The following is a 16,935-nucleotide window of genomic DNA, read 5'->3' on the forward strand; positions in this document are numbered from 1 at the left end:
AAAAAAAAAAAAAAAAAAAAAAAAAAAAAAAACTATAGAGAATAGAATAAGAGAAAGAGGCAAATCAGAAGGCAATAAAATAAACTGAGGTTTAGTTTAGTTTTCAAAGCTGGAAGAGCTTAAGCGTGTTTGAGGTCTCCATCTTCATTAAGTATGTACTTGCCGAGTACCCTCTGGATCTAACTCTCAGCAGGGAAACATACTGAGCAATTTGGTTAAAATCTCAGGTTTTGGAATCAGAAAGACTTGGTTTTGGCCTGGGTCTGCCACTTTCTAGCTGGCAAGTCCTGGCATGTCACACTTGTCTCACCTGTTTCTTAATCTATTAGATGCGATAGGATATGGGCTGTTGTGAACAAAAAGAAAAGTGATGATATATGCCAACCATATCCTGCACGCTCTGTAAGCACTGGCTCTTGTGGCCTGGTTCTCACTGCCTGGATACAATAGATCGGGCATCTCCTGAGTTGGAATTGGCAGAGGCTTCTGGAACCTCCTATCCCAGTCAGCAAGGAGGGCCAGAAATTCCTTCAGGGCCCATCCTATGGTCTGACTACAGAACTGGAAATTGCATCTTCCCTTGAGTCTATGTGCTTGTCAGTGGAGAGGGACTGGGAAAGAAGGAAAGGGCGATGGGAGAGGCACACCCAGATCTGAGTTTAAGTTCCTCTTTTTTTTTCTTTTTCCATGCTCTAAAAATCCTCATTTCTGTGTATAGGCTGTTCCTTCTACCTATTCCTTTCTACACGTAAACATAAAATTTGTTTGTCACCCCATCACAGACATTCAATCATCTCCTTGTAGAGTATACCCATTTACTAGGTGAAGAAAATACAATTTTTCACACTGATGAGAGCATGATTAGTGCAAAGAGCCAAAGTAATTATTAATGTCCTGTTGCTGTCTCCCCAGTACTGCTCAGTTTGGGGGTTATCATTTCTCAGGCTGCCTTCTTCAGACTGGGTGAATTTCACTGTGGGCTGAAAAAAGTGTGGGTAAAGGCTAAAAGACAGGACTGTTGGGAGTCTGGAAACCCAAGCCACTCCCAGGTGGCAGGCAGCAAGCTGTTTATAATTTCCAAGGCAGTGTAGCAGCCTACAAGCTGCACTCTAGACCTGACTCTTTAAGCAGTGATTTTTCCTTATGCTCTTATGTCTGCTTTTACTGCCACAGGGCAAGGTGCTTGTCCATGAATTAATTCCCTTTGTCCTGAGCTGCACTCAGTGCTTGGCCTTATTATGGCTACTGACGCACTAAGGATGCTTATGATGATGATGATGATGATGCGGAAATCAATGAAGCAGCAAAGTCAACAAGTATTTCCTATGCCCTGGCGCTGTCAAAATCCACTTTATCTCATGTTCTAGGGAGGGAAAATTAGGCTGCGTAAAGTGATAGGAGGTATAATTTCTGATCTCAGAGAAAGTGAAAACTAATTGTAAAGATGATTCAATTGAAATTTTAAGGATCATCAATCAACAAATCAGTAAATGATAGTTCCATTCAAACACAGACTACCCCATAGAATCCCAGCATCTTCTCTTAGTTCAAAGTCTCACCTCCCTTTCCCGAAATCTTGGCCAGAATTGGGTTTCATTTCTTGCTTTTCATTCCACACTAGAAAACCTCAACTGAAGTACTTATAAATATAAAAAATAAAATGGGAAAATAGGGCAGCAACCACAGCAAATTAAGACGGTAGAATAATCTACATCCTGGATGATCAAGTCTCAGTTCTATTTCTGTGAGTGTAGTTAATGGTACTGAATTACACACTTAAAAAAATCTGGTCATATTCTGACCTTCCCTCCTTTATCCTTTACATGAGTGATTGAGAGAGAGCAATCAAGAGAGTGAGAAAGCACACTTCAAAGGCAGCCATAGCTATCAAACGCATGAGCTAGAACAGAGAGTGCGTATAGTCTGTTCCTTCTACCCATTCCTTCCTACATGTAAAAATAATATTTGTTTGTCACCCTACCACAGATGTTCAGTTTTCTGCTTGTATAGGCTGTTCCTTCTACCCATTTAATAGGAAAAGAAAATACCATTTTTTGCATTAATGAGAGCATGATAGTGCAAAGAGCCAAAGTAATCATTAATATCCTGTTGCTATCTCCTTCATAAGCTGCTCAGTTTGGGGGTTATCATTTCTATTTATTTTTCCTTTAGCAGCAGCTAGGGCAGATACTGTGGAGAGTGTACACTCAAATCTTGTTAAGAAATAAGACAAAATTCTAACAGGAGCATGGCATTCCTTTACAGAAAAACTGCATAGGCCAGGCCAGCCACTGCTCTCCATGCAGGGGAGAGAGACTTACTGCAGCAACCTGGGCATGTGGGCACAGCGCCCTTCCCGCACTCTTGCTGCCTGTCTCCTCCTGTAGGCAAGCAAGCCTTTCTTCTGTCTTCTGTTCTAGGTTTGCCTTCCCGCCTACTGTCTCCCCACCTTGCCCCGACCGCTACCACTGCCCCCAAACCCATGTCTTTTCTGTGTCAGTAGTTTTCGGTTCCCCAGTCCCTGGTTTTCCCACTCTTTCCCTGCCCTCTCTCACACCTACGCTCATGCTCCCTTTCACCACTGATTTCTCAGAGCTTCTCCTTGGGGGGGGTGCATCCTCCATGTGCTCACCCTCCCTCACTGTGCCATGGCTCTCTCAAGTATGAGCATGTCCTCCCCCTCACTCTTGCTCCCACTCTTGCCCCACTGTGATTGATCCAGACTGGTACCTCAGTTTCCCTCTAATGAGCTCTCTCCCCCACTCTTGACCTTCTTGCTGTTTCCCAGGCCGCCTGCCCTTGACTGGTCTCCTTCTGCCTCTGGCTCCCTGTAGCTCTCCCAGTACCCACATCCTGCCTGCACATGCTCCAGTTCTCTCTTCTGTCACTTTCGGTCTGCCCCTCTCTGGGCATCTGCCCTCCCAGGCCTGATCAGTAGGTCTGTCTCTTTAAGTCTCACACACGCTCTCTCTTACTCCCTGGATAGCACATGCTCACATTCCTTTCTGTCCCGGCTTGCACCCTCTGTTCTAGCTCATGCTTTTGATAGCTGTGGCTGGCTTTCAAGTGTGCTCTCTCACTCTCTTGATTGCTCTCTCTCTCTCAATTGCTCATGTAAAGGATAGAGGAGGGAAGGTCAGAATGTGACTAGATTTTAAATGTGCAAATCAGTACTATTAACTGCTCTCACACTGTTATGCAACAATCACCGCCATCTATTCCCAGAACTTTCTCATGACCTGAAACAGAAACACCGTGACCATGAAGCAGTAACTCCAGTCCCCCTTGTCCTCCTGCCTGTCCCCTAACCTCTAATCTACTTTCAGTCTCTATGAATTTGCCTGTTCTAGATAGCTCACATAAGTGGAAGCATACAATATTTGTCCTTTTATGTCTGGCTTGTCTCACTTAGCATGTTTTCAAAGTTCACTCATGCTGTAGCACGTATTAGAATTTCCCTTCTATAGCTGAATAATATTTTCATTGCATACCTATATACATACTACATTTTGTTTGTCCATTCATCTGTTGATGAACACCTGGGTTGTTTCCACCTTTTGGCTATTGTGAATAACGTTGCAATGCAATGAACATGGCATGTTAAGTCCTTGGCATATAAGCCATTGGCATATAAGGCTTATATGCCAAGGACTGCTTGAGTCCTTGCTTCTATTCTGTTGGGTATAAGCTAGCAGTGAAATCGCTGGGTCATATGTTATTCCGTGTTTGGGCACATGGATGTCCATTTGTCCCGGTACCATGTGTTGAATTACCTCTGTTCTTGGGCGCACCCAATGCCCCCACTCCCCAAGCTGCTCCATGTGCAATGTGAAACCCTCCATGATCTGACCCTTTTTGCCTTCCTGGCCTCATTTTCCACAATTGACTCTCTAGTTTCAGCATTGTGACCAAAGTGCCCGGGTCATTTGGAATTTGGGCACCTTACTTCTTCCTACCTCTGTGGTTTTTACTGCTGTGGTTTCACTCATGCTATTCCCCTCCCCTGAAATGCCTTCCTTCAATTTTTCATGTAGCCAACTCCTTAGATCTTCAAAACAACTTGAGTCTGTCCTGTGAAATATGCACTGAATACAACCCCGCCAACTCTTCTCTTGCTTCCTTCAAATTCGGTTCCAATGTCTTCCTTTAAGCCATCCAGCTGGAGGGCTGCTCCTAAGGCACTCTGTGCCCACCTCTCTCCTAGCACTTACAATGTAGACTTACAAGAAAGTGATTCGCTTGGAGGTGGGATCATGTCATATTTCCCCATAATACCTTGTGCTTCATTCCATAGATGTTTGTTGAATAAAATTGCTTGAAATGCACCATTCTCCATCCTACTCCTCATCTGAAAGCCTAATCTCTCTATCTCATCCACAAATTTCTCACCAACTAGTTTAAAACATCAACCACCTGTGATTTCATTTCAGTACCTTCCATCAATGGCGTCTATACTAATAACAGTGATATTTATTGAGCACTTACTACTTGTCAAGCACTGTTGTAGATGCTGTGACCTTCCTTATGGGGTAGGTAGGATTATCCCAATTTTGTCAATGAGAAATATATCTAAGCAATTTATGTAAGATCATCACAGAACTGGGATTTAAAACCAGGTCTGACTCCAAAGCCAGAGCACTTCCCATGAAGTTCGCCGCAACTTCACCTTGAGCCATTATTTCAGCAACACTGGGCAAAGTCCATGTCAAAGCATTCTAGATTTTCAGTTGAAAACGAACTGAGATCACTGAATTTAATTCCCTAATTGTTAATTAATGTCCATTTATACTTACAAAATGTCCTCTCTAATTTATATGTAAAGGATAATATGCATGTGTACCTATCAACCAGTGTGAGAAATGAAACATTACCATCATCTCCCTTGTTTTTCCTATGCAAGAACGGAGGCCCAGTGTGGGGGAAGTAAGTGACTTAGGGTGATGTGGCTCCCTTGATTCTCACCCAGCGCCAAGGAAGGCACCTTAGGGAACCTCCTGCCTGCATGGTGGTGGGGACTTATCAACGAGAGAGGCGAAGTTTGCCCTGCGGAGAAGCCAGTAGCTAGGGTCCAGCCATATGTCACTTCATTATTGGTCTCTTAGTAGAAGGGAACTTGAATTAGAAGGAAACATAATTAGGAAGTGTGGACCCACATAACAGCTTTCAAACTTTTTCTCTCACAGTTCCCTTTTTTGAACCAGTGCTTTCGTATCTCCCCACTCCCACCTTCCTTCTGCCCAAAGCTCTGGCTGCTGGGGAGTTGCAGAGGCATTTTGGAGTCGCAGTGAGGGCTCCTAAGGTATCTGTGGACTCTCCTTACATCCTTGCCTCTGGTGACCCACATGAGAAAGTCTGAATCCTTAAACTTTCACAGTATGCAGGCTTTCAGCATTTTACCCACCCCTTTTCAATTTCCTTTTAATTCCTACTCTTATTCCTCCCTTCTCTTCCTTCTAACTAGTTTCTTATTTCTTCCCCGAGGCCACCCATCCCTGCCTACTCCCATATAAATCACAGCCAAATTTCATTAATGGCTAACATCCAGAGCTAGAAGTCTGTTTTTCTCTGGGTTCCCACTCACTGTGTGGTTTTGTATGAGCCCCAACTCTGAAGGGCTGTGATTCCTATTTCAGTCACTTCTCCGCTCCTAACCGCAAGGGGCCACTTTGAATGATGTGCTGACTGTAACTGGCTTGGATAGTGATCTTATTATAGGTCTCTGCTGCCCACAGGGCCTGAGACCAGCAGCTGGAGCAATGCTGATGGTTCTGCCCTCCCAGGAGCCGCCAAGTCTAGTAAACACTAGGCCTTTGTCCCCAGTGTCAGGGAAATCCATTTGCTGTGGATTACAGCTGTGACAGAGGTTCCGGGAAAGCAGAGGGGAAGGATACTGAAAACCGCTCTCCAAGTCTAGCCTAAAGCCCTGGGGTAAGGCAGGGTGAGGTTTTTCCTAATGGAATCAGAGCTGGGCAGGAAATGAGAAGTCTAGTCAGCCCATCATGGCTGCTGGTATTATCATGCGGTGGCTTGGTATGGCGAGTCTGAAGAGATGAGTGAACTTATTCCTTTGCTGTGGCTCTGCTTCTCCTCTCTGGTTGCTTCTCTACCAGAGGCATAAGGCAATAATAACAGAAGATTCAGACTCCCTCATCTTGGGGGGTCCTGCGGGAGGCCTCCTTACACCTCCCGGCTGCTGGATGAACATAAGTGTCCTGATTTGTTCCAGTTTGAAGCCACTGACTCACTGGGAGCAGTCCAGATGAATGCAGCTCAAACAGCCTCAAAAGGTTCCTCCCTCTCCCCTGTCCTCCGCATGTTGCCATCTTTAGTGTCTCTAGCAACCAAAGTAAGCAAATGAAGGCCAACAAAGACAGAAATGAAGGATGAGAAATTAAAGCTGATCATACAGTCCTAGCAATCCAAATAGAATGATTTCACTGTGAAGCAAAACACTATACATTTAAACGAATAAACTCTTTCTGAAACCTTACTATTTTCTTCCTAATTTATAAAAGGTAAGTTATATAAAGTATTTCTATTGCAAGCTGGTGCTCGTTGGTTGAAGAATATGAGGAGAAAAAAGAAAGATTTGCTGTCTTTTGGAAGGGATGTACAGTGAAAGCCACAATGTGCAGATGCTGAGTGCTTGGGGACAGGGGATGGATGAGTTTGTCTAGACTCGGGCAGCTCTGGTCTCACTGCTCTGTGGCAAGGCAATATACATTTTGTGTCTTCTGTGGGCCCCTAATCAAATATAAGCAGTGTCCTTATAAAAGGACGCCACATGAGACACAGGCACACATGGGGAGAAGCCAGTCATGTGAAGATGAAAGCAGAGATTGGAACTATGCTGCCAACAGCCAAAGAACACCTGCAGCCATCAGAAGCGAGGAAGAGGCAAGGAAGGACAGGGGGAGCATGGCCCTGCTGACACCTGGATTTCATACTTCCAGCCTCCAGAACGGTGACGCGATACATTTGTGTTGTTTTAAGCCACCCAGTTTGTGGTACTTTGTTAAGGAGGCATTAGGGAATGATTATGTTGCCTAATACTCAACCTGACCAGCCTAAAAAGGTCAAATGAAACTAATGGTAAAAAGGGTGCAAAGGCATTGAAAACAGCCTTGTTAATATAACAGCTTTGCATGCTTCAATGCAAGTCTTCTCAAAAAATGTGGTCCCTTGGCAACTCTCCAAAAATGCAAATTTTCAGGCACCACTTCAGACCTACGGAATCAGAAATTCTGGGAATGGGGCTCAGCAGTCTGTGTTTTCACAGCCTTCAGGGAGATTCTGATGCTTGTGAAGTATGAGAGCCACTGCTCTAAAGGGCCCCACTACCAACTCTAATATGAGATTTAAAAGGGCAATCACATTGATGCCATAAGATGGTCATAATGAAGCCCTGCAAAAAGGGGCTAGAAGTTGGGATGGGAAGAGTTACCAAACATAGTTCTTTCCTGCGAAAACTCAGAATACCTCCATGTGGAAAGAAGAGAATGCTGGCAGCACTCAGTTTAGGGATTTTCCTGTTTCTCTCCAGCTTCATTGCCTACCACGTGCCCCCACACAGCTGATTCCAGAATTAGTCACACACTGTCTCATGCCTTGTCCAGACCTTTTCCTCTGCCTAGGCTGCTCCCCAGACCCCTCACTCCCCATCTCCCTGGCCAGAGCGCAGTCACCCTTTGCAGTTCAGCTATAATGTCTGCTCCTCTTAGGGACTTCCATTCTGTACCCCAGCCTGGATTTGGTGCCTTCTTCTGAACTTTAATAGCATAGCAGGACTGCTGATTTTACTCACTAGGCAGTGATTCCATTATTTTTAGATTCCTAACGCCTAACATGGTGCTGGGCCAGCAACAGTAAGATTTTATTAAATAAGGAATGAATAAAGCTTGAAGCTCTTTGGGAAGCTCTTCACCTCCTGAGGAACCCGAGGTTAAGATACTGAACCACACTGGAAATAACCATGTTATCTGAGAAGGGACCTTTGAAGCTATTAGCAGCCATTAGCACCTTTACTCAAATTTGTGGGTCTAGATGGCTACTGTTAATAGGGCCCAGGAGATGTAAATTTTGATTTGGGAATGGAATGAGAGGGGAAAATGAAAGATGAGTGGTGTTGAAGTGGTGGATATGGAACTGCGGTCACTGCAAAGAGCAGATGTAGAAGGTTCTGGCCAGAGGCCGGGACTAGACTCAGCCACACGTTGACTAGGTGGGACCTAGGCAGCAGCATTACGTGGAGATGGTAATATCTTACCCCTACCTTATCCCTACCTACCTCCCAGAGCTTCTGGAAAATGAAACAACACAGGTATGAGAAAGCATTCCAGAAACAAAAATCACACAAAGGCAGAGTATCATGAGAGGGTTTAGAAAAGGGGAGAGAACTCTACTCTATAAAAATGAGCAAACATTGCCAGGGCAGGGTACACACATACAGGAATGCAACCCTGGCCAAATTACTTGACCTCTCTGTACCTCATTTTCCTCTTCCATAAAATGGACAGGAGTGCAGATTTCATTGGTTTTAAATAATAGGGAAAACAATGCATTTAAAACATCCAACACAGCCTAGGTATGGATTACAAAGAGAGTATGTTAAGGTAGGATAGAAGTGACTTTTTTTCCCTCAGAGAAAAAAGATATTATAATTTCCTTCAATAAACTCAAAGAAAAAATCTGTGTCTAGTAACAGAGTAATTTTTTTTTTTTGAGATGGAGTCTTGCTCTGTTGTCCAGGCTGGAGTACAGTGGTATGATCTCGGCTCACTGCAACCTCTGTTTTCTGGGTTCAAGTGATTCTCCTGCCTCAGCCTCCTGAGTAGCTGGGGTTACACACCTGCACTGCCACACCTGGCTAATTTTTATATTTTTAGTAGAGATGGGGCTTACTATGTTGGCCAGGCTGGTTTCGGATTCCTGGCCTCTGGTGATCTGCCCACCTGCGCCTCCCAAAGTGCTGGGATTACAGGCGTGAGCCACTGCGCCCGGCCCAGAGTAAATTTTTTTATGCTATAATCTCAGTCAGCTCTTCCTTGTTTAGCCTTCATAATGGTATGCATTTTGGGGATTTGTACATAGAAATCTCAGTAGCCAAGGCCATAAAAAAGACTGCTATAAAAAAAAGACCCCTATAAAAATCTCTCCAAGCTGGGTGTGGTGATGAACACCTGTGATCCCGGCTACCCAGGCTGAGGTGGGAAGACTTCTTGAGCACAGGAGTTCACGACCAGCCAGGGCAAAGTAGTGAGACCTCATCTTAAAAACAAAATTTCTCCATACTAAATCTCTCCACAGAGTACACACACAGCTTACACACACAGCACAAATACCCAAAGTGTATATATACAAAGCATATAGCACACACACATGCATACATGGTGCACATAGCACGCACACACACACACACAAAGTGCACATAGCACATACATAAAGCACACAGCACACACATGGTATACACACACATCACACAGTGTGCACACACACACTGTACACAAAGCACATACACAAAGCACACACACAGCCCACGCAGCACACAAGCACATGTGCACATACACACAGCTACTATTTCTAGAGCTTGCCATTTTCTGCTGCTCCTGCTCAGCCTTGAACTGGCCTGATGGTTAAACTGTGATACGCCTGCCATTCTGCCACTGCTATGTCCTGACAAGTATGACTAGGCTAACACGGGGATCATGGGAAACGGCTAATTATCAGGCTTTCAGAATAAAGCTCAAGGGCCTAAAAACTTATCTAGAAATATTTACTCACCTTCTTTTTCTCTTCTTCCACCCCTAAAATTGGGCTGTATCTTAGGCCTACCAGTGGCCCTACAGGTACCACTTAACTCTCTGTAACACTTGAGTCAAGGAGTTTGCTGACTCATGAGCACTAGCGTCAAGAGTGCCCTGAAGAAGCAGTGACTGTACTGGGTGCCCTGTTTTCCTGTGAAGATCTGAGCATGCTTCCCCCAGAGCTTCTTCCGAGGGTACAGCCTGCCTCTCTTGGAGTTTCCCTTTACATCCCCTATGAGGAGACTAAGGGAATGGGGCTTTAAGCACTTCGATATATTCTAAAGAGAGACTGCCAGGGATAGATAGACTCCCATCACAAGGGCCTTAATTAGGTATGTAGATGGTCTTTTATCCATTAGGATGCCAGTGTTCTCAGGCCAGCCACTGGTAAATGATAATAATTCTTGCCATTTATTGTTTGCTTAGGGACATGATCTCATTTATTCCTCACAGCCACCTTCTGGTACAGAGATTACTTCCTCATTTTTCCCACAAGACAATTGAGGTTCATAGAGGCCTTGTAACTTATCGGAGCCCCAGAGCTAGCAAATGGTAGGTGTAGGAATGGAAACCAAGGTTTCAAAGTCCACGCACAAGAGGCAAAATTACCTGTGCTTATTCTGGTCCAGTCCTCGCTGGGTCAGTCAGTTCTTATGAAGTTAACTTGGCTCCCATAGCCTTCTGTTTACTAGCTTCTCTCACAAGAGTCATCTCCTGCAGCAGTGTCAATCTAAGGCAAACATGTCAACTAGAACTCTCACAGGCCCTGCCTGGTATGCCTGAAATCATACTCTGAGTAATAATTGGGGCATGTCTGACATTTGCAGGACTTTCCTGTTCGTAAGTATTTCAACATATATTATCTACACAACAGGCTGGTCCTGTTAGCAATGTTTACAAAATCATTTGCAATCATTTAATTGAAAAGTAATATAAAACAAAAACAACTGTCCCACAGGAGAGAGGGGATAGAGGTGCCCACCTTTCCTGATTGCCCACCACATGCTGGAAACAGCCTCAGGGAGTCATGAATTATAAGAAAGAGGAGGAGCTTCATAGTTGGAGGAAGCTGTTTTGATTCCTGTCTCTGCCCCAGCTAGAAGACCTGAGACAGGTTATTTAACCTCCACAGGCCTCGGTTTCCTCATCTGTGAAACAGTGCTAAAAATAGCAATTATTAGGAATTATTGGGAAAAGTAAATTAAAAAATGCAAGCACCTAAGAAATACATAGAAAGAAAACACCTAGCACCATGTGCAGCACAGAACAGGCATTCTATAATGATCAATTTCCTTTGCCTCTTGATCTTTCCAGCATTGCTTCAGAGCAGCAATTATATGAGGCAACAGGTTCTGAGAGGTAAAGTAGCTTTTCTAAGATCATAAAACTATTAAGTGGCATAAACCAGAATAGTCTGACTCTGGAGCTTGTGTCCAGATTGTAACGTGGGAGTGCCTCGAATGTGGGGAAGGGAAGATTCTCAAACATGTGGGCTTTTAATTCCTTACAATTTTTGACTACACTCTTAGTCTTGGCTTGGACGTAAAGTTTCCACCAGGCTCCCAAAAGCCTTATTCTCAAATCCTAGGAATTTTTTGTTAAGAAAGAAAAAGAAAAGAAAAAAGAAAATAAAAGAAAGAAAGAAAGAGAAAGAAAGGAAGGAAGAAAGAAAGGAGGGAAGGAGGGAAGGGAAGGAAAGAAAAGAAAAGAAAACCCCTCACCTACAGATGAAGTTGGATGAAGTGACAACCAGGACAGACATAAGCCGCGGGTTGTGCGTGTAGTCGGTGTGTGGCAGGATGTGGGGGGAGTGAGAGAGACTAGAAGCAAGAGAGACTAGATTGCTATTACTGGATTCAATCCCCCATATAACTCCAAGCTCTGTGCAGCAAAAGCATTTTCGAAATCCAGAGTGGTGAACATTCCGTATACATTCTTCTTGGGGATATTGTTCGTGCAATGCTTCATCAGTTCTCAGGGTGTCTGGATTAGTCTTAAGCCCACCTTACATTATAAGCAGGAGTATAACTCGAATTTCTAGCTTCCTTTCTCCACTCCTTTCCTCCATCTTCTTTGGGACAGTTCCCTCTTGAAGGCCTCATAGCTTTGGCCCAGCCACCACTTAGAGGGCCCAGCCGTTCCCAGGAGACTTCCTCCTGCTTGCTTCTGCTCTGGCAACTTGTCCTGGCCGCTGTTTCATAGCTCTGGAATCACAAAGCAATTCCAGAGTCCCCTGGGCCTAGCTCTGGAGTCTCCTTACCCTCATTTGCCCCAAATAATAGCCTTTAATTGCTATTAAGATTCCTTTCTAGCAGAAACATGGCATGCACATCTGTGGGTGGCCTATGATCTACTGTGACCACCAGCTTTTTGCTTCCCGCCATATTTGCAATGTTGTATTCCATTTCACACTCACAAGTTTGCCTTTCCTCGGTTAGCATACGTCTTGGCTGTTAGCTTTTTGTATTTCTAACCTGTTCCCTATTTGCAGGGGAAAATTATCTAAATGGATAGATCCCCCTCAACCTCCCATTCTTTCCAGTCAAGCATAATTCTACCCTACCTCTTTTATCGTATTTATAAAATGTAGGTAGCAAATTTTGATAATTTAAGCATGCAGAACTAGGACTACAGGGTGGAAATTATAAGAAGATAGATTTCAACTGAATAGAAAACAGTGCTTCCTAACAACTGGAGCTGTTTAAAAAGTAGAGTGGGGCTGGCCATGAGGAAGCGAGTTCCTAGTTGGTGGAGGTGTTCAAGCAGAGGCTGGGCAAACACAGGGCAGGTGGAATTCCTGCAGCATCGCCGCTAGGGGCTCCTTTAACCATGGTAGTATACAATTTCATGAACACTTTTTACTGGACATCAGAAATCCACCTGAAATTTTAAGCTTTTTGCTTATTGTTAACTTATCCATTTATGGACATTTTCAATGCTAATCTTGTTTTTCAGGCTGCAGGGCAGCTCCCAGCTGCTTTCTACCATTCTAGTTACTAGAGTAAATTCCATTAGTATGAACTTCTGGGTGCTCATCATCTACTTAAGGTGGAGAAAAACATTGTTCTTATTTTACGGATGCGACAGCCACAAAGTGGTCAAGTATAAAAGCCCATCTCTTTTGGATTCCCACAGCACTTGTCAGCTGCCCAAGCAGCTCACCCAACTACCATCATCTGCCTTTTCCATATTTATTGAACAATTACTATATGTTTGGTACTGAATGCAAAACAAAAATGACTCAGATATTGACTCTGTTTTTAAGAAGTTAACAGTTTAAGACAAAAAATAAGAAAAGCACATAAATATAACAGGAGTCAGCATTTTTTTTCTCTGTAAAGGGACAGACAGTATCTAGGTTAGGCCTTGTAGAACACATATGGTCTCTGCTGCATATTCTTCTTCAGTTTCTCACCCCTTCCAACCATTAAAAAAATGTAAATACTATTCTTAGCTTGAGGGCCTTACATAAACAAGTTGTGACCTGGATTTGGCCCTTAGTTTGTGCACACCTGAAGTGCAGTAAGCTGTAAAGTGATAACTTTCACTTGCATCAGCTAAAGTTTCATTTGGGATGGATCTTTAAAGATGGGTCTGATTGGGACTTTGGAAATGGGTAGGGGGCTTTCTAGGTGGAATGAGAATGTAATTCTCATTACACATTGTCGCCTCTTTTCTATTCTTAGAGCAGAGATTTTCAAAGAGTGAGGTCTTATTAAAAATGCAAATTTTCAGGTCCACAGTGGTTCTCAGACTTAAGCACACATCAAAATCACCTGGAGGGTTTGTTAAAACAGATTGCTGAGCCCCACCTATCCCCGACTTCCGAGGCTGCTGGTCCTGGGACCACACTTTGAGAACCACTGTCTTGGAGAATGGTGGGGAAGCAGAAGTGGAACAGAGATTGTTTTCTATTGTAATGTTTGAGAACTGAAAGGTAATGAAAGTCACCACTGCAGACAGAAGAGGGAGATGATCTGTACTTCAAGTCCTAAATGCTTTGCAGAGCATCAAGTTCATTCCATTTAGTACATGTACTCAGAAAGGGGATTTGAGCCACTGTAGGTTAGTAATAGGCTTTTTCCTTCAGGGCAGGAGCTTTGAGTCTTGTTAGGCTCACCCACTGGAGACAGCAAATCACTGTAGGGGATTGATGCTTGGGAGGATCTTTTCTTCTGAGTCTTGGTTATTGGCATATATTCTGTCTTGTTTCTGATACATTTGCATATTTTTTTACCACTCTTACAAAATGGTCCCCTCTACATCATGCCTGATACTATTCCCTTTGATCAGCCAAAAAAAAAAAAAAAAAAAAAAGGCAGTGCTTCTATTTTAGCATTTAAATTAAATAGCTTGCAAAAATTCAGATGTGGAGCTCAGACAGGCTGAGCTGAGGAGCCGGAAGAAGGGAAAGACAAGCCAGAGAGAGTACACAGAGGAATCTCAGAGGAGGGATGGGCAACCAGACACACGAGGAGTCATTAATCTGGCAGACAATGAATGGCAAACAGCAATTAGCTTGGCTGGGGTTGTAGCAAGCCAACGAAGTATACTGTATTGCAACTGAGGCTCTAGTGTAAGGGCAGGGTCATTGCTAGGGAACTCAAAAGGAAGACAAGATAAGGGAGGTTAGAGGCGAGAAAGCCACCTGGGGCTAGCACAGAGGGAAAGGAAAGTGCTCAGGGTCTTCATGGATACTCATTACCCAGTGGAAGCGTCCAGGTGTGGCTGTGTACTTGCCAGGGCTCTGCACACTGTTATTCAGGACACAATCTTGAAAACAAACTAGGTGCTTCTGCTGTGTGCACACATGCATGCACACGCACACATGCATGCACACACACACATGCACATACACAAATGCTCTCTTTAGTCTGCTGCCTCTTCATCCACCAGTCTAGTCTATGAGGTCCTAATGCTAGGACCACATGCTAAACACTGGCAGAGTCATAACAGACACAGTTGTAAACTTGGGTTTATGGGCTTCCTTTCCTATCTTAAAGCATGGTTGGTTTTTCTGTCACGCCTCATTCACATGCGCATTCTCACATTCTGTTCCTTGCAGGCGGTCTACGGCCATACTAATGGATTCTTATCTGCCTATACACATTCTCCAGACACATTCACTCATTCACCTCACTCGAGTCATTCCCACATATCAAATACTACCTCTTGCTTCTAGAAAGCACTTCAAATTTCAAAGTTGCTATTAGAGCTTCTGTTCCTGCTGTCTGCAGGGCCCTCCTAGCTTTGCCATTGTTATAAAAAGGAAAATGTACCAATATTGGTTTGACTGAGTAAAGAGCCCAACCCAAAGCAGATTGTCCTACCGTGGGATGCAGGTTTGTGGCTGTGGTGTCCCCGCCTTCAAGATCATCCCATTTATCTGTCTTTGTTCCACTCCCTCTCTCTTCCTGCACAACACTGCAATCACACACATACTCCGTGTTGGGGGGAAAAAAAAAAAAAGGACAGCCTAATTTCCTGATGATTATGTTGTTACCTAGCAACAGCCAATCAGGGGCTGGGCTTTTTGCCTGCAGTATTTCATGCAAATAGTTTGGAGAAATTGCAGGGTAACCCAGGCTGCTTAGTCTGTCTTCTCAGGGGACACATTACAGAATAAAACCAACCCAAAAGGGGACTATTGAAGCCAGGCACATGCTTCAGATAGCAGGCCATCTGATCTCTTCCCTTGTCCCCTCTGTCCTGTACCCCTTTACAAAAGCATGAGGGTTCCACAGACAAACACTCAGGGAGGCCATAAACTTGAAAAGAAGCTCATTAGCAGCCATCATTTTCCCTGGATCTTTGTTAGTTATCACTGATAACTGGCGCCCAGAGCCAACTCCAATACTCTGAAAACTGTACCTTCCTAGGAAGGCAAAGAATGCATGCTGCATGCTCAGTAGTTGTCTGGGAGGATGTGAAGGAGAATCCTCAGCCCTCCTGTTCAGAAAGGAGCTGAAGCCTGGCACTTCTACCTGGATTTAGAAGCCTCATCTGTCCCCATGCTGGCCTCAAGTGCATTCTTCCTGGTGCTGACTGGAAAATCCTCATTTAAATGGTTGAACAGTGAGAGAAGCCACATCACTTATAAGATCTTTTCAAGAGTTTTGTTTTTTTTTTTTGTCTTCCAGTAAGTACTGAGGATTTTATGTAAAATCTTGTCAGAAGCCACACACACCAACTTTCTGCAATGCTCAGGGACCAGTACAGGCTGTGTGGACCAGAACCATATGAAGTAGACTCGGATGACAGTCTCCAAGCCTGTTTCCTCAGAGGGAACAGGCCAGGCTTCAGATGGTAGGTTGCTTTTGTTGTCATTGTTGATATTGACTGGATGCTCAGCAATCCAGAGCCAATGCTCAGTAATCCAGAATAAACTATGACCTCAGCTGCTGCACAGCTCTTCATGTTCTCTTAATACCAACTCTAACCAGCAGTCTTGCACAGATGTGTTGTGGGTTACATGGGGATAGTGAAGAGAAGGGTCAGTCCATGTCACCACCAGGAATGGAAAACCAATTCAAAATCCCTATCCTTCTGATTTGGAGTTTTACATACTTGTAAGACAAGAGGCAATTATACTCCAATTGTTACAGGAAGTGGTGACAGCTCTCCAACCTCTGACATTCACAGCCTCACCATCCAGAGCCATATTATGGAACCAAAGAAAAGAACTGTCAATCTGCTTTTGTTCAGAAAGGCAGAGTTAAGGAATCTCACTTATTCTGGGGGTTGAAGAGGGCACTGGATAACTCTATTCCCAATCCTGTCCTATAGTAAATTTTAGAAAACTTTTGAGCCAGGTGCTTGTATCCTCATAGTCTTGGAATACATAATAGAAACCATATTTTATAGAAAAGGACACTGATGAGTAACTTGCTCAAACTTATACAGTTACAAAGTGGCAAAACTGGGATTAAAAAGCAGATAGTTTGACTCAGTGAACTCTGATGTCCAAATAATCCAAGAACACCAACACATCTTTATAGCAGCAAAAGAAAAAAAAAGTAAAGGAAAAAAGGGAATAGCAACAGAAAGCCAGTTTTCAGAGTAGAAAAAAAAAGTCAACTTTTTGTACTTATTATAGGCACCTAAAGGTCTTTTTTTTTTTTTTTTTTTTTTT

The 16,935-nt window shown here is 43.8% G+C and overlaps 1 protein-coding gene across 6 annotated transcripts in view; it reads right to left on the bottom strand.

Annotated features, from left to right (window-relative positions):
- Positions 1 to 16,935, bottom strand: part of PHC2 (polyhomeotic homolog 2) — a 102,817-nt gene that overhangs the window by 51,251 nt on the left and 34,631 nt on the right. For 2 of the 6 annotated variants that reach the window (XM_032246830.1, XM_032246828.1), the window contains exon 1: positions 15,134 to 16,455. The exons of the other annotated variants lie outside the window; for them this stretch is intronic. The gene's annotated coding sequence lies outside the window, so the exon portion shown is untranslated. Of the gene's footprint in view, positions 1 to 15,133; positions 16,456 to 16,935 lie in introns of those variants that run through there. 6 annotated transcript variants of the gene reach the window in all.

This window comes from Sapajus apella, unplaced genomic scaffold (genome assembly GCF_009761245.1).
Source record: "Sapajus apella isolate SASKATOON/1434 unplaced genomic scaffold, GSC_monkey_1.0 scaffold62, whole genome shotgun sequence".
Taxonomy (NCBI): domain Eukaryota; kingdom Metazoa; phylum Chordata; class Mammalia; order Primates; family Cebidae; genus Sapajus; species Sapajus apella.